The sequence below is a fragment of the Chlamydotis macqueenii genome, chromosome 5 (genome assembly GCF_036417535.1).
Source record: "Chlamydotis macqueenii isolate bChlMac1 chromosome 5, bChlMac1.mat, whole genome shotgun sequence".
NCBI lineage: Eukaryota > Metazoa > Chordata > Aves > Otidiformes > Otididae > Chlamydotis > Chlamydotis macqueenii.
This window is the reverse complement of record NC_141560.1, coordinates 45293795-45317862: the sequence shown is the minus strand read 5'-3', so window position 1 is coordinate 45317862 and position 24068 is coordinate 45293795. Positions and strand designations below refer to the sequence as shown.

The following is a 24068-nucleotide window of genomic DNA, read 5'->3' as shown; positions in this document are numbered from 1 at the left end:
CCCAAACGGGAGAAGAGAGTGTCCAGGGAAGGGACATCACAGAAGCGTGGCTGAGTGCTTGCAGAAATGTGATTAATCTTGACTAGAGAGCCATGCCAAAGCCACTTCCAAATTGTTGGACTCCACACTTAACACAGAGTATATTTGTGACCACTCTCCTGTCCTTTTCAATTACCTTCTCTCTCTCAATTCCAAAGACATTAGTCTTGTTTGAATGCTTCGTTATACCACACTGATGTGCTAATGCAAGTTGTAATCTACCCTTCTTACAGCATTCACTGCCAGTGAATCTCAGGTGGGCCAGGAGAGGTACAATTACAGGGAAAAGCAGTATTTAGCAAAAAGTAACCATCTGCTTAGGTTGCCCTGCTGCTTTTCTGGAGATATAAAGTTACACCTGAGAGCCAGTTCTTCATCTGGTCCTGTACCTGATATGAAGGGAGCAGTACAAGTGTTGGAGACAACTTGTAAAATATACAGTAAGTATGTTAAGCCCCATGGTTGTTAACATTTCCCCAAATGTGTAGTTTATGGAAGGCTGTGGAGATAAGATGTTACACTGCTGAGATGCAAGAAGCAGGGAGCTGTAAACATTTTAGGAGGGGCAGGTGGTAGAACTCCAAATAAATATGTGACTCAATGAAGAGTAACAAAACCCTCCAATTGTTTGTGAGGGAGGTTGTTCCTCCCTTCTGCTGCTCTGGTTTCTGTGATTTAGCAACTTGATTGCAAATGTGATTAGTGCCTCCAGGACCATCTACTGCACTGCTCTAATTTCAGGTCAAGAGGAGGGGAATCAAGGCTTCTGTGTCAAACAAAGGATGTCACTTAGCGTTCTGCATTGTTATACCAATAGAAGAACTGATACAGCAAATGAAACTCAAAATTGATGAGAGAAGTAGAACCATGAAATTGTTTGTAAATGTTGCAAAATCTCTGCAGCAACATTGGCTCCTGCCATTTTACTACTGAGGTCAAGGAAACCTAAAGCTTTTAAAAGATCTGTGGCTCTGGGAATTCTCTCCTTCAGAATAAGACCCTTCTAAAAATGTGCTTCCTGTTGCTCCTGGAGTAGATCTCATCAGAGTTGAACAGGGCTAGCTTTCCTTATGTCCCATAACTACTGTTTTCCTCATGAACTAGTAGGCTCATGAAGTTTCCATCAGGAACTGCTGCTGTGAAGCTGGGAGACTGAGGCTTCTTGGCGGTTGCTTGCTGCCTCTCCATATGGTACTGTGATAAATCCAACAAATAATTGACTCAACTTATTGATGTAGAAAGGTCACCAGTCTTCTTTCTCCACCTGTCATGTCCAGCTTGAGATCCCTGTCTTGCAGCTCTTAGAGACCTCTTAGGTATTCTTGGACAATCCAGCTGTAGGAAGGTTTGTTGTTTTGGTTTTTTTTTTTTTTCAATTGGACAACAGTAGCAAATCAGGTGCTTTAAATTTTTTAATGATTAAAGAGGATTGTGTTGCATTGAATTGAAGGTGTCGCTGCTCTTCTGCAAATCAAGAAAATGAAATTATTATCAGATATGACCCTTTGCGAGAAGTAGATTGAATAATGACATTAATACATTCAAGTACAGATTCATTGACATCAGATTTTGTTCGAACTTCGTGAGAGCAAATCAGACTACTTAGCCATCAAGTTTCATCATCTTGCCTCCATCACTCACTCACGGCTTATGCCTTGGGGATCAGTAGAATTATAACTAAAAATATTATCCTAATACACCTGATCAGTTACAGAATATAATACAAGAAAGAAAATGCCTTTTCAACCCCTAGTATAATTACTTACGTCTCTTCATGATGAATCATAAATGTTCTTGTGATAGCTACATGAATAATTTGTAGCAATTTTAAAATATAATTTTCTATGTAAGTTCTTCTATTGACAAATTGTCTACAAATAGCTTATTGACTTCTCAATTGCATGAGTTATTTGAAATTATTCCTAGATTGTTTCTTGTTTTGCTGGTTGTTTTTCAAGCAATTCCTTTTTAGTATTCAGTGACTGGTATTCAAGTGTTCAGCTTCCAGCTGCACAATTCAGTTTGTATTTTGACATACAGGTCACACAATAGTATTTCTGCTCCTTGACTAAATGCATATAATTCGTAGGATCCAGCTTCTTGCATGAATATTTGCATTGAATTACAAAGTTCTTATTCTGCAGCCATTCTTTAACATTTGTTTTAAAAGGATTATTTCAGTTTCTGCTGGTAATCTTATTTACAAGAGTATTTATGGAAATACTAATACACAGTGGACATTTCCATAAATGAACAAATTTGCTGTAAAGCTTCAACTCAGCTCCATTTTATTACTTTAACTGTGTTTTCCCATCTTCTTTCTATGATATTAAAATATTAATCTTTGTAATACTTATTTTTCCCTTATGTGAAATTAAGCAATTATATGAAAAAGATCCACATATGTATTGTTAATGGTTATAGGCATTTCCTGTGGAAACTCCTCCCTGCCAGCTGCCCCCTGCCTTATGGGTGTCCTTCCATCTGATTTTAAAAGATTTTTCCTGTTATGTGTTCCTAGAACTCCACAGTTCTGTTTAAAACCGCAGTACCATTAATATAAAACCAATAAATAAATAAAATCCATCGCTGTAACTGGACAAGCCAAAGCCATTAAATGAGCAATAGCGGGCCGCTATCCGAAGCCCCGGTCTTTGTTCTGTGGTTTCACAGTTCTCGTTCTTCCTTGCCCTCCCCAACTGCCTCCCTTGGTCTGGAGAGAGCAGATAAAAAGATTGGAAGTGTGGAGACATTTCAGTCCAAGTATTGCATTGCAAAGCAATGCAGAGAGCGTGTTTGAAATTCTTTTATACATTTCTCAAATAACAGTGAGAAGCATGCTCTTTTCCTGTTAAGAGATAAGGGGAGACTGCCCTTGAAGAACTAAAGTGTCCAAAATATAAAATTTCATTCCTGTTTCTTAGCACATGGACCACTTTGAAAACACTTCATTGTATATATATATATATTTTTTTTTTTTCTCCTTCACATATTCAAATAACCACAGTGTGAGACATTGTGAGTCTGGCCTCTCTGAATTCTGTTTGCTGTGTTTCCCTGCACCTCTCACAGGTCCCTGGGGCTCGGGAGGGTGTTTATTACAAATGAATGTTTAATGTTTGCCTTGAAGAGCTACTTGTCTGGCTTGTATTTTGTGGTTGCAGTGCTCTGGAAACAGCTGCATGTGGAGAAGGGCCCTGTTGAGCATTATCTGGGCACAGAGAGACGCTCTTGCATCTTATGGCTGATTTTTGTGAGGGCTTTCTTGTCTTGCTGGTTGGTAGTTCGTTTGGCAGAGGAAAGCTTGGTGCAGAGGCAACACCGATTATTTTGTTTGACCCTCTTCATTGCCAGTTAACTTCTGGTGCAGGAGTTTGCTGTGGGGACAGGGCAGTTGATGGAGATCCCTGACCCACCTGGCCTTGGGTATGAGCAGGAGAGTGTGGCAGCTGTTCAAAGGAGGAAGAAGAGCTCATGTTAGCCACATGCTTCCTTCACCTCTCTTGCTCCTGAGGGTAGGTCCAAGGGGGAAGGAGGCCTCTGGTTCTAGACACGTGTGCCATAAGATTGCTCTGACCACTTTCATCTGGGGTGGCAGCTGGTGCCTGATTCTTAGGTGTCCTTCTCACCTGCCTGTTATTTAAATACGGCTGGTTTATGTTGTAGCTAGGAGATAGGGTGGGCTGAGTGCTTTGGCATGTCTTTCAAGCTCTGGCAAACTCACTCTGAGGTGTACTGAGGTGAGGGACATGCAGGCTACATCTCCCTTTCATTACTGTCTTGAGACTGACTTGCTTGTGTCTTGGAAAAGGTGTGTGATGCTTTGTGTGGATGGACTGGAGCTCTGTAAGTGTTGAGAAACTTCTCAAAGGCTGAAACCAATCAGTACCACTTGATTGCACTATCAGCTCAAAAGAGCAAGGTTTCACAGCCTCCTCAAGCTTCGTCCTTTCTCCTGTTGCTGGGCTCACTTCCCATGTGCCAGAAAATGTTTCTTGGCTGGTGGAAATTATTTATTTGTGGTCCTGGCTTGAGCTGTTTGCAGACTGCTGTATCTTGCCAACTGGTAGCAGACATTAGAGCTGACTTTAGTAATCATGGATTGTAAGCAGCAACTTCCACTGGTAAGTCAAAGGGAACAAAGGTTTCCCCTTGGAGGAGCTCTCTTCAGCTTATCACAGCTAGGAGCTGCTTTCTGAGGGCCTTTAAATACCTAACTTTGTCAAAAATTAAATACAGCTGTCCAGAGCAGGTAATTCTCTCTTAGCAGCTCTACCGTAACTGTGCTGGGAGCCTTCCTGTATGCTTGTGTGCACAAGAGTCCAAAACAAATAAAGCAGCAGAGAGTTTGTGTGCAGTTGATAGTTTCCTTGTCATGGTTTCCTGATTGCAATCCCTGCCTAATTAGCTGGGATGGTGCCTCCACTCTTGTGGAATGGTGCAGTCAAAAGCTCAGTGCTGGTAGAAGCTCCTGTGGTTGGTTTTAAGGCCAGTAGACTGATTTTAGTTCACACCTTGTCTTAGTCAAACTGTTTTACAGATAGCATTGGTCTTTCCTTGTCTCTCAGTTCACTGTTTCTAGTCTGGTACAAAATGCTGAAGTGCAAATGTGCCATTTATTGAAATGTTGAAAAAAAACCCTGAAGTTGAAATTAAAAAAAAAAAAAGTGTGAGGGAGAGTCAGGCAAAAGGCAAGACCATGTTAATTTTCAAGACATACCTTTAGAGGCAACTCTGTAATTGAAAGGCAGAATGCACGGTCTTGGTTGGAAGGAATAGCCCCTGCAATAGCAAGGAGTATTTGAGGTCCCATTGTCAGGAGGAAATCTGGGAGTCAGAAGCCCCCTCTATTGCTCAGGCTGACAAAAAGTTGCATTTTGACTTCCATAGACTGTTACATGACCAGGCTCCAAAAGCAAGGTAGACAGTAACATCAGCATGCACAGTATTTTGGGAACTCTTAAAATTGTGTGGTAAAGGAGCAGCAAGTCAGAAGTCCCACCATTTACTTCAATGACATCTAAAAGTTTTGGGAATGGGTCAGATTTTTTTTTTGCTTCACTTGAAACATTTTCAAAGGGCCACATTTTCCGAAACGGCTAAGCATTGCTTGCCTGAGGAGTCTTGGGTACCCAGCTTGAGACATTTGTATAGATGCATCCTCAAACCACTGACCACTTCTGAGAACTCTGTCCTACATAGTGAAGCTTCCCTCTGTCCATCTCTTTAGGATCTGGTTGTGCTCCTGTTGCAGACAAAGAGTGTTGCCCTTGATTTCAGTGGAATTCTCATTTTCCTTGGCTGTCCCTCCTCCTGTTGTGTTCAGCAGGCTCAGAAGTGCTCTTTTACTAATTGCCTAACAGAGTTCCTCCTAAAGGGTATTCTCTGACAATATAGTGTTTTTACAACAGAAAACATTGTCTCACATTTTAGTAACTGTATTAATAAAGTGAGGAGGCAATGTTCCTTTGCTGATGCGCTGTGACAGTGGACCAAAGAGCTTGCTTTCTGCGGCTTTCAGAGGGGTAGCATCCCATTTCTCCGGTCCTGGGAGATCCTTTGGAAAGTGGGTTCATTCTGCATTGTTGCAGAACCTGCAGAGGATTTTGTTCTGCCTATGCCCTGTAGTAACAACAATAGTCCTTGAACTAAACTGCCTGACCAACTCCATGGCTGCAACCAGTGGGATGGATTGGGGGAAATGCAGCTGGTGGAAAACATTTGCTAACAGGGGACATGCCGTAGTAACGAAAGCTGGTATGGGTCCTCAAAAGCGCTATCATGAGAAAATACCAGCAAGAAATAAATAGCTGCCTTCTCTCTAGTCAGTCCGTTCTGATGTACTATAATTTTGCTGAATGCCAGACAGTACAAAATGGCTTTAAGGTGCTTGTACAACTGAGCCTTAGCTAAGGAAAAAATTACCTCATCTCTGTATTTCTACCACGTGCTGGAATTGCTAATACATTTATTGCTAGTCGTGTTTCTTTTGGACCATTGAAAAGTTTCAACCATTTTTACATTGTGTTCCAGAAAATAATCTGTTAGATTTGCTCCTTCCGGATCAGAAGTTGAGGGGTGGGCTTGAGGGGAGGGGTTTGTTGGTTGTGTGGGGGTTTTTTGTTTGTTTGGGTTTTTTTTTTTTTTTTAACATACAGGGAGTACAAGGTAAAAAGAAAAATGTAGCTCTTAAAATATCACAATTTTCTATTTTTATTTTCTGGGAGAAGAAGAAAAGAATGGATGTATCCCTTTGCCTGATGCTAACCTGGAGTTCTTCCTTATCTTCTGCTGCTGTTTGGCTGACTCTGTACATTGTTCATCCCTTCCAGTTACTGGTTTTCTGTGATGAATAGGTGCCTTTCGGCTGTACAGACAGAGAAAAGCCTTTTGAGGCATTTAAGGATTTATGTTGTTAATAGTATTTACATTCTGGCATCTGATTCTTGGTACTTCAAAATCTAGTAGCTATTTCTGTAGGGCTCAGCTCTTAATTTACTACAGTTTCTTCCTGTGAACAGCCCTACTGTACAATGACAATATAATTTCCCACCAGCTCAGCTAAACTGTACGTCCATGTGTGGTATGTGTCTTTGCTGGCTTCCATGTTCTAATAAATTTTTCTCACTGATATCTTTAGAGCTGCGCTAATTTGACTGACTTGGACAGGAGTTGTATTTGCCCTATACCCAGCTATGGCAGCCTTTATTCGGAGGTTAAGTTTGGTGATTTGCAAAAATCAAATCCTTATTGTGGTTTATTTGCACCTCTGCACAGCTAGAGCCACCTCAAACTCTAGGAAGAAAGCAGTTAAGGACAGGAGAAGGTTGGATTACTGGGTGACGGAGGTTAATTAGGGTGATGTAGCATGGGGGTAAGGAGACCTGACCTGCTCAGTCAGAGAAAGCTATGAGGGGAGAGGGTGGTTTCCTCTGTGTCTTTGGAAAATCATCTTCCTTTTCTCTTTGTACTTGGCAATCTGATTTCATGTGCTGATCACAAGATTCATTAGTCTGAAGGTCTGAAACCTTTGAGCCATGGGCTAGATGTTTGTAACATGATGAAAATGCCAAGATGCACAGCAATAGCTGTGTTACTGTGGTCAGGAGGATTTAGGTGGAGTTGCATGCACTGGAATGGAATTTTGCAAGTTTTTACTCTTCATTTCAAGAGGATAAGGGAACAGCATAGCATATCCTTTTCCATAACTGGCTCTGGCTTTCTCTTTGGCCTTTACCATTTGATTATTGGGTTTTGTGTGCTTTTTCCTCTCGTCATACTACTGCTAAGTCCTTTAAAATTATTGTATCTTTCAAGAAAAACAATCAGGTCTTAAGAGGCATTTTTTTGGGAGGTAGAGGGAATCTGGAGTTTGTTTAAAGAAAGGATCTGAAGAAGATAAAGCAGAGATATCAGCTATGCAGAACTAATGATGCATTCCAAAAGAGAATTGAAGAGCTGTACAACTCCATGAAGTGCACCACTCTATATTAGCTTTTTCACTGAGAAATCTTTTGAAGGACCAGAATCACACACACATGTATTATACATAAAACTTTGTGATGCATGAGTATATTTGGATCTAACACTGCATGAGGAAGCCCGTGGCACTCCCATGGAACAAAAAAATGACACTGAATTCCCTAAGTGGGAATCAAGGCCTTTCCAAACTAACCCTGCTACCAGCGGATGCTTGAATTTCTAGTAATAGACATATACCCTCTTTGTGCATACAGTGGGCACTGCCTCGAACGTCTGCTTTCTTCCCACCCTTGGATGCTTCTGTAATTCAGGGAACATCCTGCCCGAGGGGGTCAATATGTCTGCTCAGGTGAATTCGAGGAAAGAGATAGGAGAGGTAAATGAGAGCCTTTGAAAAGTATGAGACAAACCAGCCAGATTGTCAGAGCTAATAGAGTGACAGCTTGAGTGTGAAAACCTGAGTGCTGTGCCACAGTATCCCAAGGATTAGCCAGCCCTTTATTCGAGGGAAGGGGAGAGAGCGGCAACAGCAAACCTAAATTAACAGTTCAAGCTGACAGAAAAAATCATTTGTGAGTCAAACAAGAAAAAAGAAAAACTTGAAAACGGTTAGACTAACCATTGTTATTTATGCAGTACAGATACCTGAAACCCAAGAGAAACTAAGGAAGAGTGATTCTTGTTAAAAGATGATGTAAAGTGATTGGAAACTGCTATTAATAATGCAAGTACTTCTGTTAGGCAACCTGCTTCCTCAGAGCTGGTAATTTAATCCTACTGCTCAGGAAGTGCCATTGGTTTCTTTTTCCAATAGGTTTAGGGCACAGAGGGCATTTGGATTAATGAGAGGCAGAGATGGTGGGAAAATACTCCATCATCCTTTGGTAAGCCTGGGTAATTAGTGAAACCTTAGCAAGAAGTATCTTTCATTTCAATTTAATTGCAAAATAATTGTCTCATCTGGTAGGGATATTATCTGACTGATAACACAGAGACAATATATGAAACATCTGTTTCAGAAGTACCTGCACTACCACGGTTCTAGCTGAGCTGGGCAGCTGAAGGCCCCATGATTGGCTTTATTAAAAACCTCTATGAAACAGCACATACCAGCATTTGCTGTTCATTCTAAAAGGGGGGGAATTGGCCTCTTTGGGGCAGTTTTTGGGTGCCAGCTGAGAATTCCTTGTGCTCATTTACGTCAGAATTCCTAAGCCTCCTCCACCTAGAAATAAGCAGCACATCAATATTTGTGGACTTTGATTTTGACAAGGTGTAAAAGAAATGACTCTCAAGAAAAGATTGAGAGAGAACGAGAAAGGAAAAAACAGTGATCTCCATACTGAAGGAACAGGCAATAGACTTGAGATTGAAGATGTTCTTTTCCCAGTTCTATCACTGTTTTCCTGTCTGATCTTTACCACCAGTATCTCTCTGGATTGCTACCTCCCATCTGTAACAAGGCAAATATTAGCATTTCTTTTTTCCTCCTTTTTGTCTATTTAGGCAGCAAGCTCTTTGGGCAGGGGGTTCTTTCATGCTGTGCACAGTAAAAAGCTTGGTTCTGCCAGGCCTCATGGGACTTGTGTGATACGAATGTGTCCTGTTTCCAGCTGGGATAGAGTTTTTCACCTGAGCTGGGAGAGGAACTGGAGCTGGTGGCACCTGTGGCTGGGGGACACAGCTGGGATAGTTTACCTAAATTCCACACCATGACAGCATGCTCAGTGTATCAGTGAGGAGGGTGCTGAGGGGAGATTCCTGCTATTTGGGAGAAAGTCAGGTATCAGGATCCACTGTGAGCTATTGTACTGTAAGTTGTGAGCTGAAGTATTTTCTGTTACTGAATTTGTTTGTTTGTTTTCCTTCTCTGTTTTCTTTTCCTCTGTTGTTCTCTTAAACTGTTTTTATCTCAACCCATGAGTTTTGCCTTCTTTTCTTTACTGATTCTCCTCCCCATTCCACTGTGGGGGGTGATGAGGGAGGAGCGGGCGACTGTGTGTTATTTTAGCTGCTGAGTGAGGCTAAACCCCAACAGTGGGGCTAAACCCTGAGAGAATGGTGACAAAGAGGCAGGAAGATATCCAACTCTGGTTTTGGAAAGGTAGTCAGTACTTTACTTCTTTTCTCTCTCTCTCTTTTTTTTTTTTTTTTTTTTTTTTTTTCCTTTAGGGGAACAAATTCCTTTGCCTTAGTATCCAGGGAACTTAATGCATTTCTGAAATGTAGCTTGGCACAGTTCAGTGTGAAGCTCTGTAGTCTCCATGGCTTCTTCGTGGTAGCAATCCTCTGTTGCAGGGATTACCACGAATGCATCACTGCTTGCCATTCTTGTCATAAACCCCAAACGAGGTAGTTTTTTTCCATCTCTGGGAACGGGAAATAATCTGTATTATTTTGTTAGAATTTAACTACAATTGTGTTAATGGTTAAGCAACCAGCAGTGTTGATGGGGAATTCAATAGCGTAAAGGAGGTGGGTTTGGTCAGTGTCTGATCATGTCATTTGATGTGCGCTTGAACAGGTTCTGGCTGTTCATGCTCACCCCAGCATGTTGAATAAATCTCAGTCTCTCTTGCACATGCTTATATTCCTTAACGTAGGTTTCGGAGGTGTGTCAGATCAACCTGGGGCGTTGGATGGTGTGACCTAGTCTCTCTGAGTATAATTTCTGTGGGAAAAAAGTTATTCTGCTAGGTAGGTATGTACCTTTCATTTTCAGGCATCGTGGTGATATTGTTTTCAGCAGGGCAAACTGTGGTTTGCCCATGGTCTGGTCTATAACAGGAGCTGCATCTGCTGCTCCTGGGAATGCCAAGCTTCACATCTGATCTGGAATGTCAATGAGCCCATATAAAGCTGTTAATGTCTGTGTGAGGTTTTCTTGTCCTCATTACCAACCTGATAAAAAGATAATTCCTCAGCTGCTGTTCCAACCTGTGGGATTTTACCCACTTAATTAATTTTCTTTCTTGTTAAAGAAGATCTCTTTTTATGCACAAGAAGCTGTGCTTGACTTGCTTTTGAGGGACTCTTCTCATGTTTATATCAAAGGCACAGAGGCCCCAGAAGCTGGAGAGCGAGCCCTAGGGGCAGCGTGCCTGTGGAGGCTGAGCTTGGAAGTGCTGCCTTGTGTGCTGGGGGCACGCTCCTGGAGGGGAGCCCAGTCGATGCAGTGGAGGGGACCCTGCTTCTCTTCCCCGCTCCCCGCTTTTGCTACTGCTCAGCGGTAAAATGGAAGCTTGTGACACGACCAAAGGATGACGAACTGTGTGCTGAATGCCTGCTGAGAGTTAAAAATGCCAGCCTAAGCCACCTCCCCAACCTTTCAGCCTGTCAGCAAGCTGTCTATGTAAATAAACACACTTACCAAACAATAAGCAGATGCCTTTTTAACATGCATTGTTTCAGGCTGAGATACTCCTTTCTGGTGCAGCTCATCTCAGCATCTGTCAAGCTAATGCCAACTGCACAGTTCCCTTTTAGTTGTATTTAATGCACAAAGATTTATGTTGTGGTAAGTGTAAAATATAATAAGGAATTGGCTTGTTTTACATCTGTTTTGGTGTTACTTGTGATGTGTAAAATGTTAAATGGGAGCGCTTTGTGTTCCTCCCGGTCTCTGTGTCAGTATATAGTGCAAGCTCTCGTTCCTTATGCTTGATTAGGTGGCTTTATACAAGCATGTGTATGACTGTAGAAGTATACAAGGATGAAAAAAAAAGTTGTTTGCAAAACAAATCACCTTTGGGGCCCCAAAGCGAGCAAACACTGAAGTGCCGAGGAAGCTGTGATCAAGGTTGGATTTTAAAAAAAACAAAACAAAACTTAATTCCAGCACAGTTTGTTATACCCCTTAAATCAAACAAAACTCAAGAGCCACAGAGTCTGAAGCCCCAAGGGTGTATCTCAGTGCAGTGTTGTGGAAGGGATACCCGAGAGCTGCTAGGCTGGGTCAGATCTTGTCTAATCCAGGGTCTTGTCTCTGATAGCAGTCAGCAGTGATTAGAGAGAATGTGAAACTAGGGCAACTAACTAGGAGAAATTCCATGCTAAGCTTTTGTTTAGTTTTGTTTTCATATGAAAAATATATTAAGCCCAGATGACTTATGGTCTACTGGCTTTACTCCTCTTTGAAAATTCACTTACAGGGCTAAAGAAGTGTTGGATGCCTTGGTGCTGCTGTCCCTCTTTAACTATCTGTAATGACCATGGAGAAGGTCACTGGTTTCTGTTGTCCTTATTCAGGTTTTGCACATGCTGCTGCTTTTGCTATAGTCAGATACAAAGGAATCACATTACCTAAAATAAAAAGAAAAAATCGGAATATTCCCACTGCTTGAGACACTCGCAATTGGATTAGATATAAACAAGCGAGGGGGAAGGGAGAGGCATGATCCTCCGCTGGAGAGGGGGATTTAGATGACCTGAGATATCTTCTGTTTCTTAATGTTCCTTGAATAGAGATGATTGAAATCTCTCCTCTAAGCAAGTACGCACAGAAGACAAAATACAATATTAGTGACCCTAAATATATTAGGGCTTTCTGCCTCTGATCGCAGCGGTATATCAGCTGGAATAGTAATAGGGAATGAATGGGTTTTTGCCTACACGGACGGCATTGTTCTTCCATAATGGAAAGGGAAAATTGGTACTAAAACGCTATTGAATCAATTTTTTGATGACTCTCAGTACACCTGCCTGTGACACTTTCCATCTTGTGGTTTCAGAGCATTTTACAAACATGAATAAATTAATATTTTTTTTTTCTGTTTTTCCCCCCTCATTGTCCCCAAAGGCTGGGAGTTACTCTCCTGAAGTGCCTGTCTGAAAGGACTAGGACTGTGTTCAATAGATCAGGTTCCTATTAGGTGGCAGATGCTTTGTCCTGTGCTGAAGGACTGCATGAATGTGTGCATTTTCTAGATGCAAGCACTTGCACCTCTCAGATACTTGCCCTTCCCCTTTAAAGAAGGGGATGTGGTTGCTATGTGTGTATTTGAAATGACAGGTTGTGCAGAGGATGAAGCTCAGCTGGAAGTGTGCGAGTGCACTAGAGACACAAGCAAAGAGAACATCTGCCTGAGTACCTGTTTGGTGGGCCCCGGCTCTGCTCACTAGACCATGCTGCTCCTCTGGTGTGCAGAAGATGAAGGACCAGGGTGCAAAGTGCTCCTTGGCAGGGTTTCTCAGCCTGGACACAGCATGTGGAGCTCCTGTGTCCCACTGAGCCCTCTCTCTTCTCCTGGGGAAGGGTGAAATAGCGCTTCTGTGGAGGGGAGCAGGGACACAGCAGGAATTTCCTTTCGTGTGGTCTGATGCAATGTTAGCACTGCCCAGCCAGCTTGTATTGGTATAATCTACTGGATTAACAAATAAATGTTAGCTTAGCTTAGTATGGCTATATTCTCCAGAGAGCATGACAGAGAAGGGGAGCTTGAGATGTCTAGCTGCAGCCCTGTCTCAGTGTCTTACAGGTCTGCTGGATGGAACTGCTGTGAAATGACCTTCTCCCCCAGCCTTTCATCTTGATGCTGGAGCTGTTACTGAGCTCTGTGATGCAAGGGTGGCACTGATGCTGTGTGTAGACAGTTGGCATTGGCTTTGGGATGCTGGAGGGGCTGGGCAGGGTGGAGGGTTTTGGTTTCTAAAACAGAGCAAAGCACCAAGGTAGACTAGGAAGGAGAGAAGTAATGCTATGAAATGGATTTGTGTGGCGCCGGTTTCATATCTGAATTGGAGCTGTCAGGGAGAATGAGATCCAGACTCAGTGCTGTTCTCCAGAGAAAAGCTGTTACGGAGCGATTGCTCTCTTAAGTGCTGGCTCTACCTCTGTGCCCCAGGTCTGGCTGACTTCTGCAAGGAGAAAACCAACAAGATCTGGCATGATCACTCCTTTCCAACTGACCTTTCCTGCTTTTCTCCAGGCTCTGATTTACCTTCTTTCACTTATTGCTTTCACCACCTGAGCATCTCCCAGTGAACCCTTCTTCTGGCTCTGTTGGTATCTTCATCCCACCATTACCTGCCTCTTGGTTCCATCACCTTGCCCTCTTTTTCATCTTCAGTCTTTTCTGGGTCCCTCCATTCGCCATACATTTGTACTTTAACATCCATATAGTAAGAGAATGTGTGTGTGTGTGTATATTTGTTGTGTAAAACACAGGAAGGGGCTATGTTTGGATGTCCTAAACATTTACCTACCTTTGTTTTTTTCACGCACTAATCCACCTTCTGTTCTGGGACTTGCCTTTGGGGGACTTGCAGCACCTCTTTCTGGTGTTCCTGTCCTTCCTGTCTTGCTGGTGACTCTCCCCTGCTGTGCAGGGGAGCAGGAAGGGAAGATGCAGAGCAACTCTGTTGCTCCTTTCTTATTCCTCTGTAAGTAGTCCTGTTCCTCCTCCTGCCTTCTGGTCAAAGCCATTTTCTGGCCAGTCTAAATGGATTGGAACGTAGGGAGGAAGATATTTGCATTCAGTCCAGACCTTGCCAGGATCTTCAGGATTTCTGCAATATGCTTCGCCTTACCTCCTTGAGGTGTGCATGAAAGAGCTGATCTTTACCAAGGTGGGAAGAAGTGAGTCAAGCAAGGTCATGGTCTTCTCCTTAGGCCCAGTATGGAGGTGTGTGGGGCCACAAAGATGATCAGAGGGTTGGACCTCTCCTATGAGGACAGGCTGAGAAAGTTGGGACTGTTCGGCCTGGAGAAGACAAGGGTCCAGGGAGACCTTATAGCGGCCTTCCAGTACCTAAAGGGGGATTATAGGAAAGATGGGGAGAGGCTCTTCAGCAGGGCCTGCTGTGATAGGACAAGTGGCAATGGGTTTAAAATAGAGGAAGGTAGATTTAGGTTAGACATAAGGAAGAATTTTTTTACAATGAGGGTGCTGAAACACTGGCACAGCTTGCCCAGAGAGGTAGTAGACGCCCCATCCCTGGAAACATTCAAGGCCAGGTTGTACAGGGCCCTGAGCAACCTGATCTAGTCGGGGATGTCTCTGCTCCGTGCAGAGGGGTTGGACTGGGTGACCTTTAAAGGTCACTTCCAACCCAAACTATTCTAGGATTCTGTGTGTCTCACGTAGTTGTCATTGCTGTTTCTAACAGATTGATCAGCCTGGATCACAGTGCTAGAGACCTGAAGCAAGGACCCTGACTCATACACGTTCAGTGCAACCTGACTTCTTGAGGAGAGCAAGTATTTCTCTGAAGGCCTGTCCCCTCAAAGCAGCATGCAGGTAAGGGTAAGGCAGACAGCCCTCCTAATGCTCAGACTCTGCTGTTGCTGGGCTCTGGCCTTGCTGTGGTGGACTGAGCAGAAGATTTTTTTCCATTCGTTTGGCTCAAGAGGGGCTTTGTCACCTCTGCCTGCCATATCTGTAGCCGTGAACAACACGGGGAATGTTTTTCAGCAAAAATGTACTTTCAGAGGATCAAGACCGCTCATACAGTTAAGATAAATATAGGCTAAAAGTGTGGGAGGAATATGCTAAAAAAAGAATTGTTATTGTCGTGGTTTTGTTAGTGAGGGGGGGGCCTAAGGTGGTAGCTTCTGTAGGAAACTGCTAGAAGTCGCTCCCCTTTGTTCAGTGGACTCGGCCGGGCCTAGGGCGGACCCACTGCTGGCCAAGGCCGAGCCGATTGGTAGCAGAATGTCCCGTGATAACGCCTCTGCGATAACGTATTTAAGAATGGGAAAACAGAAAAAAAGGAGAGAGAAGAGAAGATGTGAAGAAGCTGAGCGGGGGCAGAGGCGCAGAGGGGGAGGCGCAGGCTTCATGGGCCTTGCAGGCCTCACCCTCTGGCCTCTCGCCAGGCAGCCGACTGGGCCCGACTCGGTCCAGCCCGGCTGCAAGAAGTGGAGAGGAGATGAGAAGTGAATAAGATGTAAAAAAAGATCCTGAGAGACATCTACCAGCCTGTTGTGAGGAACGGCTGCAGACGCCAAGGTCAGTTCAGAAGGAGGGGGAGGAGTAATGCGGCTCCTGGCCAAGATTCCCCTGCAGCCTGTGGTGACGACCATGGTGGAGCAGGTTGTCCCCCTGCAGCCCATGGAGGTCCACGGAGGGGCAGAGATCCACTTGGAGCCCGTGAAGGACCCCGCACCGGGGGAGGTGGATGCCTGAAGGCAGCTGTGGCCCGTGGAGGGCCCGCTGGGACAGCTGTTCTGGAGAGACTGCACCCGTGGAAGAGATTACCCACGCCGGAGCAGTTCCACAAAGGACTGTGGCCCGTGGGAGGGACCCCACGCTGGAGCAGGGGAGGAATGTGAGGAGTTCTTCCCCCGACCATGAAGCAGCGGCGTAAAACAACATATGATGAACTGACTGCAACCCCCATTCCCTCTTTCCCCCTGTGCCGCTCGGGGAGGGAAGGTAGTAGAGATAATGTTAAGCTTGGGAAGAGGGAGGGGTGGGGGGAGGTCATCTTGTTCTCTGTCTCATTATCCTGCTGTTTGTAGTAATAAATGAATAGTTTTTCCCAAGTCGAGTCTGTTTTGCCCATGACGGTAACTTTAAGGATTTCTCCCTGTCCTTATCTCAAACCTCGAGTCGTTTTTCCTTATATTTTCTCTCCCTGTTCTCTCGGGGTGCGGGGGGAGTGAGAGAGAGACTGCGTAGTCTGGTCCGATCGGGGCTGAACTACGACAGTTATATATAAGGTATTAATACAGCAATACTTTGACTTCTTGTTCCAAAATAATTTGATATTGAAAATTACCTTAATTTAAACAGAAAACTTTTTAAGAAAAGGAAGAAAGAAGTGTATGGGAGAGGAGGAGTTAAGTAAGAAATTAATTAAATTATTTAGTTTTCAATTTGGCAATATGTTTCAGGTCATCCAAAAGTGGAAAAAAAACCAAACAGAAAAGCCCTGCAGTTCTAATTGTAATGACTCATGGAAACCAGATCTAGAAAAGTTGAGGCCCTTTAGTCCAAACCCTTAATCCGCTACTAGTATGTAACATCATTCCCAGCAGCGTCTACCAGTCCTGTTTTAAATGATGGGATTTTCCCTTGTCCCCTTGGGATACTTTTCCACAGTCTAATAGAATTAATCTGCTTACTTTTCTTTCAACCCCTGACCACTGCAGATGCAATTAGTAGTAGGTGATGGAAGGATTCTGTTTTCTGTGCCGTATTATGAAGGCTTAGGGCTATGTTACGTTAAACCAGACATCGGTTGCAAGCGCGTATGCATGAGTGTGGCTTATCTGTCAGTACTCATTACAGCCCCATAAACGTGTCTGAACTACAGAGTTCTCAGACTGGGGAGCTTTTTTACAATAGTAATTTGGGATCTGATAAGGCACAGACTAATGTCTTTGAATGCCTGTGAGAAAGACGGTGTGATTGGAAACTGAAGTGAAATGCAGAGTCATATGCTGCTCATGCTAGAGACTCTCTGAGGCAATTTACTGTTTCTGGAGCATTCTCTGGCCTCATTTTTAACTTCTGGCTCAGACAGGTTGGTAGGAACTATATGAAACAGCTTTTTGGTGTGTGTGATGCTGCTGGAGGTACTACTGCACCTTTCCATGTGTGGATTGCAGGCCTGTGTTAGATGAATATTGTGGCCTCTGCTGATGTTTACTGAAAGACTCTGGTCAAACAACCAGATTAATATAAGTCAAATAAATTGGAGCTGGAAAAATCATAGCTGGTATTATTTAGCCTGTCTCCACTTAACACAAAGTGGACCTTCCTTCTGTGACATTTCACCTGTTTTGTTCCTCAGTTTGGAAGAATTTTAGTACTGAGAACCCTTACTCAGTTTCATGGTAAGGATGGAGTTTTGACCCATTTATACCTGGAGACTACAGCAACAACTGATCTGTAAAAACTCTCTGTGTGAATGCTTGGATTAATCCATTTCCAAAGTGAATTAAAAAACATATCCTCATACAGAAAGCGGCTGCTACTGGATGTTTGAGTGAGGCTACAACCTGAAGCAGGGCCAGGGGTCCTGAAAAAGCTGTGCACATGCCAGCCTTCAGCATGGGCCGCATCCACTGGCAATAAAGGAGAAGATTAAAATCCTGTTCCTCCTCCCTCCCAATAAATCCCTGGCTTTAACGTGCCATAGATTTTCTGGACTATTTCCTCAAATAGAAAGCCTAAATATAAACTTAGCCACTGGTCCAGTGTTTCATTAGCAAGATAAGTTAATTAAGCCTATTGAAATTTGACTAGATTTGTGTTTGTCATATCAGAATTTCTGAAACACTGAAGATTGAGTTGCCAAGCTTTGATGTGTTCAGTGAGTCCAGTGCTAGTTTACCCATTGTTTTTAATCAGTTGAAATTCCTTTCCAGCTTGGTGCTTGGCTGCTTCGTGTGGTTTTGTAGCATACTTTAAAGGACAGGCAGGTGGTGACTGAAGCAAGGTGTAATGATCTGTAGCGCTTTAGATCATCTGCAGCTTATGTTCCCTGTCCCTGCTTTGCCAGTCAAGCTTTATTCCAGTGAAAGTGTCAGTAAACCCAGGGCAGTAAGGTACTGTTTCTCTTCTACTCTTCCCTTTTTCTTTTCCTGAAAGTTTATATTGCTGCTTGCTTTTTAAAAGCTCTGCATTAGCTGGGGGGGGCTGTGAAGTAAAAGGCATGCTTTAAATACAGATGCTGGTGATAGTCCTTTCAAAAGCTGCATTTCTCAAGCTGAGAGCTATTGACCCCTTTCAGTACAGTCACAAAGAAATCCAAGAGCAAACGGAGGGTGAGGGCCAGCAGGGAATATATATATATAAAAAAAAAAAAATTTTTTTTTTTTTCTCCCAAGTCGTGGTCTTACTCTACCCCCTGCCAGGCTGGCTATTGTTTGAGACTCCACATGGGATACCAGTTGCCATATAAGGAAAATGGCATCATGCTACATTCTTTCTAAAAATTGATTTTTTACAGTTGTCTCCCCTCCCTGTTGTTTTTTTTTTTCTTGCTGAAACTTGTTCTGCTTTTGTGAAAGCTCTGGGCGAAAGGAAAGTGGTAGGCTACGGTATGCATGTACACAGTCTTGGTTTGTGCAAAAGATTTCGCTTTGGCTCTGTTGTCACAGTTCAGGTGATTAGGCAAAGCAGCCATAGCAAATGAGGTTCAGCTACTATGACAGGAGCAGAGGATGCATTTTCCTGCATCTTGAACTTATTAATAATCCTTCTTGCCTTTTTGGTTTTTTTTTTCTTGCTTAAGAGGATGCTCAGGCAGTGGGGCAGAGGCAGAGCATGCCCCTCTGTGTCCCTCTTCAATCACAGCCCACCATTTATTCAGTGTATGTTTCCAGTCCTGACACAAGCACACCTGGACTCTTGCAGGGGGATCCTGCCTTTCGCTCCCAGGGTGTTCCAGGCCGAATTGTCCCTACTGAAGCGCTTGAAAGTTTAAGAGGTGAAAAGCTGTTTCCACCAGAATTTTATGATTTTTGATTGAGAGCTGGGACAAAAGCAGTGCTGCTGAACTGGGGCATCTGTTCCTCCCTGTTGCCTGAAAATGTGGTTTATGAAACGGTGCTAATCCTCACTGCGCTGTGTTAGATCAGGACATGGGGCTGCAGAGACCTGAACCTCCTGCTCCCAGCTTGTGCTTGCTTTGTTCCTGCCATGTGCTGAGTGGGTGGTGTGCACCAGTTGGGGCCACCGGCTTCCCCTGCTCTGCTTGATGACCAAGTCAACTGCTGGGGACGACCACAGTCCCATTATCCCCAAAGGCAGCTGAAACATTTGAGCCTGCAGGAAGCAAGGCTGCATGCAGCAGTATTTTAGAGGCTGAGGTGCTTGCACAGGCAGCAGGGGTGGGTCAGAACATGTGCCAGCTCAGGAAAAGGACTGAAAACACCCCTGAGTTTTGGTTTTTTGTTTCCTGGTGCAACTGTCACTTGTTGATGAACAAGAAACTACCTGCTTTTTGGAAATAAGTCTGAACTCCAAACAAATCTGCTTAGCAACTTGTGCAAAGGAAAAGCTGGAGCAACATGAGCATGAGTAAGGCTGAATCCCCTGACTCCAGAAGATAGAGGTAGACTCTGGAGTGGGAAAAGCACAGGTCTGGGAGCTGGGAACACAAACAGCTCTTGGAGAGGAGCAAGTGCGTGCTTGTGCATGGGCGCCTAAGAGCTGGGCACTCCTCCTCTTGTATCAGTAACTGGGACACAGTCTTTTGTGGTGCTCCCTATTGTAGCCATTACCTCTGACTCCCTGTGATGCCCTGTTGAGTGTCTCTATAAAAATCTGTTCAGGAACTGATAATGTTGCAGACTTTTAAAAATAAATGCAGACGAAAAACCACTCCCTCTTAGAAATGGCAGCAACAAATTTTGTGGTTCAGTTACCACAATCATGTCATAATACTCAATCTGTGTTATGCTGAGGTGTGATTACGGAAGTGTATAAAAGGAAAATAATTTCTATAAACACCTTTTTACAGGAAATTAATTGTTTGATATTATTATTTTTGTGTATGCATTGGCATATAGGCTTTTTTCCTTTTAAAATGTGGAACAATTGAATAACTTTTAAAGAAATACAATTTTGTGAAAATGGAGTAAGGACTTTGTAAAGGTTCAGTGTTTTTTACAAAAGCCTGGAAATGGAGACAGCATTGACCAAAGGAAGCAGATATCATATTGAGAAAGTTCTAATTTTTTAAAATTTTTCTTTAGAGTGTGAGTTAAATTGTTTGGAGAAGCTGTGCTGCTCTCACATCTCTGCAAAATGAGTCTCCAAGAGAATCTTCCAGTATGATGAATTGTGCTTACACTAGAGATAAAATTGAGGGAGCCTCCTAGGCTTTACTGAGGTGCTTGAGTTTGCACCAGTATGGCAGGGCAATGTCCTGATGCAGCTCTTTCTTCACAAAAGATAACTTGGTGTCTCCCAAATGCTGTCCACTGTGGTATCAAGAGGAGATATCAGTCACAGCGAGTGGTGTGGAACGATGCAATGCCCCATGTGCTCAGTTCTCAAATTACCAGTGAAGCAGCTAACGACTTTTGACGCGTACATGGCTGTTGTTGGACATCTGAGTTAACATTGTACAGATAAGTGGGACGCTCCTCGCCCAACAGCTATCGTTTCAAGCTCTCTGCAAACCCCCCAGGCCTTGTGTTTTGGTTACAGTCTGCTCGCATTTATAGCTGTCCTAATAACTGTCATGACCAACGATGACACATTTGCTGTATGCACGCTTATAAGTGAAAGATGAGTGTAAAGGGTGAGCATCAGGTCGGCATCTGGAGGGCAGGCAGAGAGCTTGTTGCCAGCACTGTTTCAGTTTCGCTCCAGGCATGCCCGGCAGTGCCCATCAGCCACCTGCGAGCTCCTGGCACTGAGGAACACCGCTCAGGATCTCGGCTGGGGTAGCAAGAGGTTTCAGCTCTTAATTTCTGCTGCTGAAGGTGCAGTAAGCTAATTAATCCGCCTGTAAGTGGTTGCTGACTATGTGGCATGTGTTTGCCGCTTCTGTCTCTTATGGGTTTAGAGGTGACGCAAATAGTCAGAGGGCTCAAACGTTGCTACAGCTGACTCTGCCAGAGGTGGATTGACCTTCTGAGAGGTATTGCCCTGGAGACTTAGAGTTGGTCCTTCTGATATTAACCGTGGTGCATGTGGGACCGGTTTTGGCTGTAGAATCAGAAGCTTGCGTGACACACAAATGAAGGAGGGGGAAATAAATTGTCATTAGAAAGATATCTCTGTCGGTTCCTGTCACTTAAAAAAAGCTTTAAATTACCACTGTAGCATTAGAATTGCCCGACTATATCACAAGTGCTTTGTCAAGGGAAAATGGGGTTTACCCAATGTGACAGGGCAGGAAAGCAAAGCTGCCTTTCATCGCCCATGCCGAGTCCTGGGTGGAGCAGCTGAGATAGTGTCGCTCAGAATGGCAGTGAAGGCTTTGCATCGCTTATTTTGAGAACTACAGAAGTACATTTGCTTCTGATTTGTGAATTTTGAAAAATATTGAGTGACGCTGGGGACTTAGTTTAAGAACTGCTAGAATTATTCTCTTACTGTAGAGACTTCTCAGGAAGCAGATATGTAAGAGGGGTATATGTCTGCATTTGAAGCTTTTTTTTTCTTGGGCTTATGAATAAGATCAGGGATCAGTGAAAGGTGGTAACTATTGAAATCAGTAATAAGGATAGTATTTCCCTATAAGTAGTGAAGTGGGTTTGGGGAGTTTTGCATTCAATTACTAGCTCTGTGCCTAGCCTGCATTCTGACAGTGGGAAGTAGCTTGATTCCTGTCTGTCTGTCTTCCCCATCTGTATAACCATGGTAAAACAGCTGGTAAGTTTTCCCTTGTAGAAAAAGGTGATAGAAGTATTTTATTTTGTGTAGAAGCTGGCTTTGTGAAACTTTACATTCCTTTTCAGAGAAACCTGAAGATGAAAAAGTTTTCATTCTGGAGGGTTTATCTTCATTATTTTTTTTTTCCTGTTGCTGCTTCTTTCTGAAGCAAAGCAGGAATGAGGAACGGAAGAAAAAAAGGAAAGAGGTAAACCAGAAATTCCCTCACATGAAAAACTGCCCATAAAAAAAAAAGTCTATGCATCTTGCATTAAAAAAAACAACTTGCAGAGTATGAGACAGGTTATTATTACTCTGGAATGCCCTGAGCTGTATTAAAGCTGAGGTTTCTTGCTTGCATTGCTGTGTCTATTTAGTGCGAAATCTTGAGAGCTCTTTTGTGAGAGGAGCCTACAAATAGGTCAGCCGCTGGACAGGCTTGTGCATGGTAAAGATAATGATAATCTAGTGGCTGATTTGTCCTTTGTAAAATGACTCATTCTCTGGTTAGCGTCTAATGGATGTGAGCTGCATCCCTGGCAGACGTTACCTTTGTTGACAGTACTGGCAGATAAGAAACTAGGGACTGAACAGCCTTGGACATGCTTGTGATGGACGTTCAGGGCTGTTCTCCTCGGTAGCGTGTGGCAGGAACTGTAAGGCAGAGATGACATGCAGGTGTTTTGTGGCCAGGTGATGGGTGGGGGGATATAGCACTGCTCTGACTGTATTTTAGCTTCAGTGCCCAGCATATGAAGGCCTTTGGTTGAACAGGGGACTGTCTGCAGCTGTTACTTGTCAGAAAAAGCAGAGTATGGCACGTGTATGAGTGGACCAACCTCACCCCAGCATGTGCAAAAATAAATAAATTCCAAAGTAGTATGTTTAAGTAACATAAACTTCCTTTTTAAATCATTTGTGGAAGGTTTATTTTCAAATCCCCCAACACTCACCAGGTGCTGATGGGCTGTAGCACTGGCTTGAAGTTTTGCAGTATCCAGGAGCTTTGACAGGCTCAGTCCCTCCCTGCTGCATGGCACGAGCCAGCCCCTGAGCCCAGGAGGGCAGCAGGATGCTTTTCCTGGGAACTGACTTTCTGGAATTGCCATCTCAAACTGTTTCTGGCACTGTTCCCTGGCGACTGTTGATGACAGGATGTTAGAGTTTATGGCTACCTGACCCACTGGTTTCCCTGTGTTCTGGGGATCTGGTTATCAGGCTTTGGCATTCCTGCCTACTGTCTGGGTAGAGAGAGACAGACAGACACCCAGTGCAATATAGATGACTTGTACGTTGAGGCAGAATTTGTCACTGGCTCCTCAGACTGACCTGGACCATTTGTCACCTTTGTGGCTGCAAAGTACATCCAAGAGTACATTTCAAGGAGGCTAAAAAATAATATCCTCAGTTTTAATTTATTTCTTCCCCAAGTACTCAGTCCACAAGAAGGAAAGGAATCAGTTTGTCCTTTTTCTTTTTTTCTTCTGGCCGCCCCCCCCCCCCCCCCAATAAGTGCTCAGCTCTCAGAATGGAGCTATAAGTTTATCACAAGTTATTGGCCTGTTAGTTGAGTTGGCTTAGTGCGTGGATCATGTTACTGGAAAGTGGAATCACTTGCCAGAACTGCCTTTGCTTTTCCATTTTCCTTTCCATCTCCTGATTTTGTATGTTATCTGGTAGCAGCACTGAAGGCCAAACTCTCATGAACTGATTGGAACCAGGAGTTGGCATATTGCTATTCCGTCTCCTGCCAAAAGCCCGTGTTCAAAATAAAGACTGTACATTCGGACTACTCACATGAATACAATTTATGGTTATGTAAAATACCTGAAGATCAATACAACAAAGCTCTGATTCTCCTAGTGACTTAGTATGACCACATAGTGGATAAAGTTGAATATATTCAACAAGCCTTCATCTCAGGAAAAGCGGATGAGTGATGGTGGCTTTTTAAAAGGAGTAGTAAAATGATTTTTTTGGGGTTTTTTTTGTTTTTTTGTTTTTTTTTTTGTTTTTTTTTTTAAAGATGTAGTTGAAAATGCTCACTTTGAAAACTTTAAACTAGCTAGATGTAACTGTAAACCTGAACCCAGAGGTTTAGGACTAGCAATTAAATCCCTAGAGGTGCTCGGTAGTCCTGAGTGTTAGATGTACAAAACTAAAAGTGCTGCCTTAGCTGCTTGAGATCTTGGTCTTTTGCTATGTGTATTTTTTTATTGATCAAGAATAATGGTAATTGATTAGAAGCCTAGTGATCTGGTATTTCTC

The 24068-nt window shown here is 43.5% G+C and overlaps 1 protein-coding gene across 5 annotated transcripts in view; it reads left to right on the top strand.

Annotated features, from left to right (window-relative positions):
• The window catches only part of TSPAN18 (tetraspanin 18), a 121976-nt gene that overhangs the window by 46033 nt on the left and 51875 nt on the right, over window positions 1-24068 (top strand). For 3 of the 5 annotated variants that reach the window (XM_086748679.1, XM_086748681.1, XM_086748680.1), the window contains exon 2: window positions 14629-14759. The exons of 1 other annotated variant lie outside the window; for it this stretch is intronic. The gene's annotated coding sequence lies outside the window, so the exon portion shown is untranslated. Of the gene's footprint in view, window positions 1-436; window positions 480-14628; window positions 14760-24068 lie in introns of those variants that run through there. One more of the 5 variants, XM_086748683.1, reaches the window with a different exon arrangement.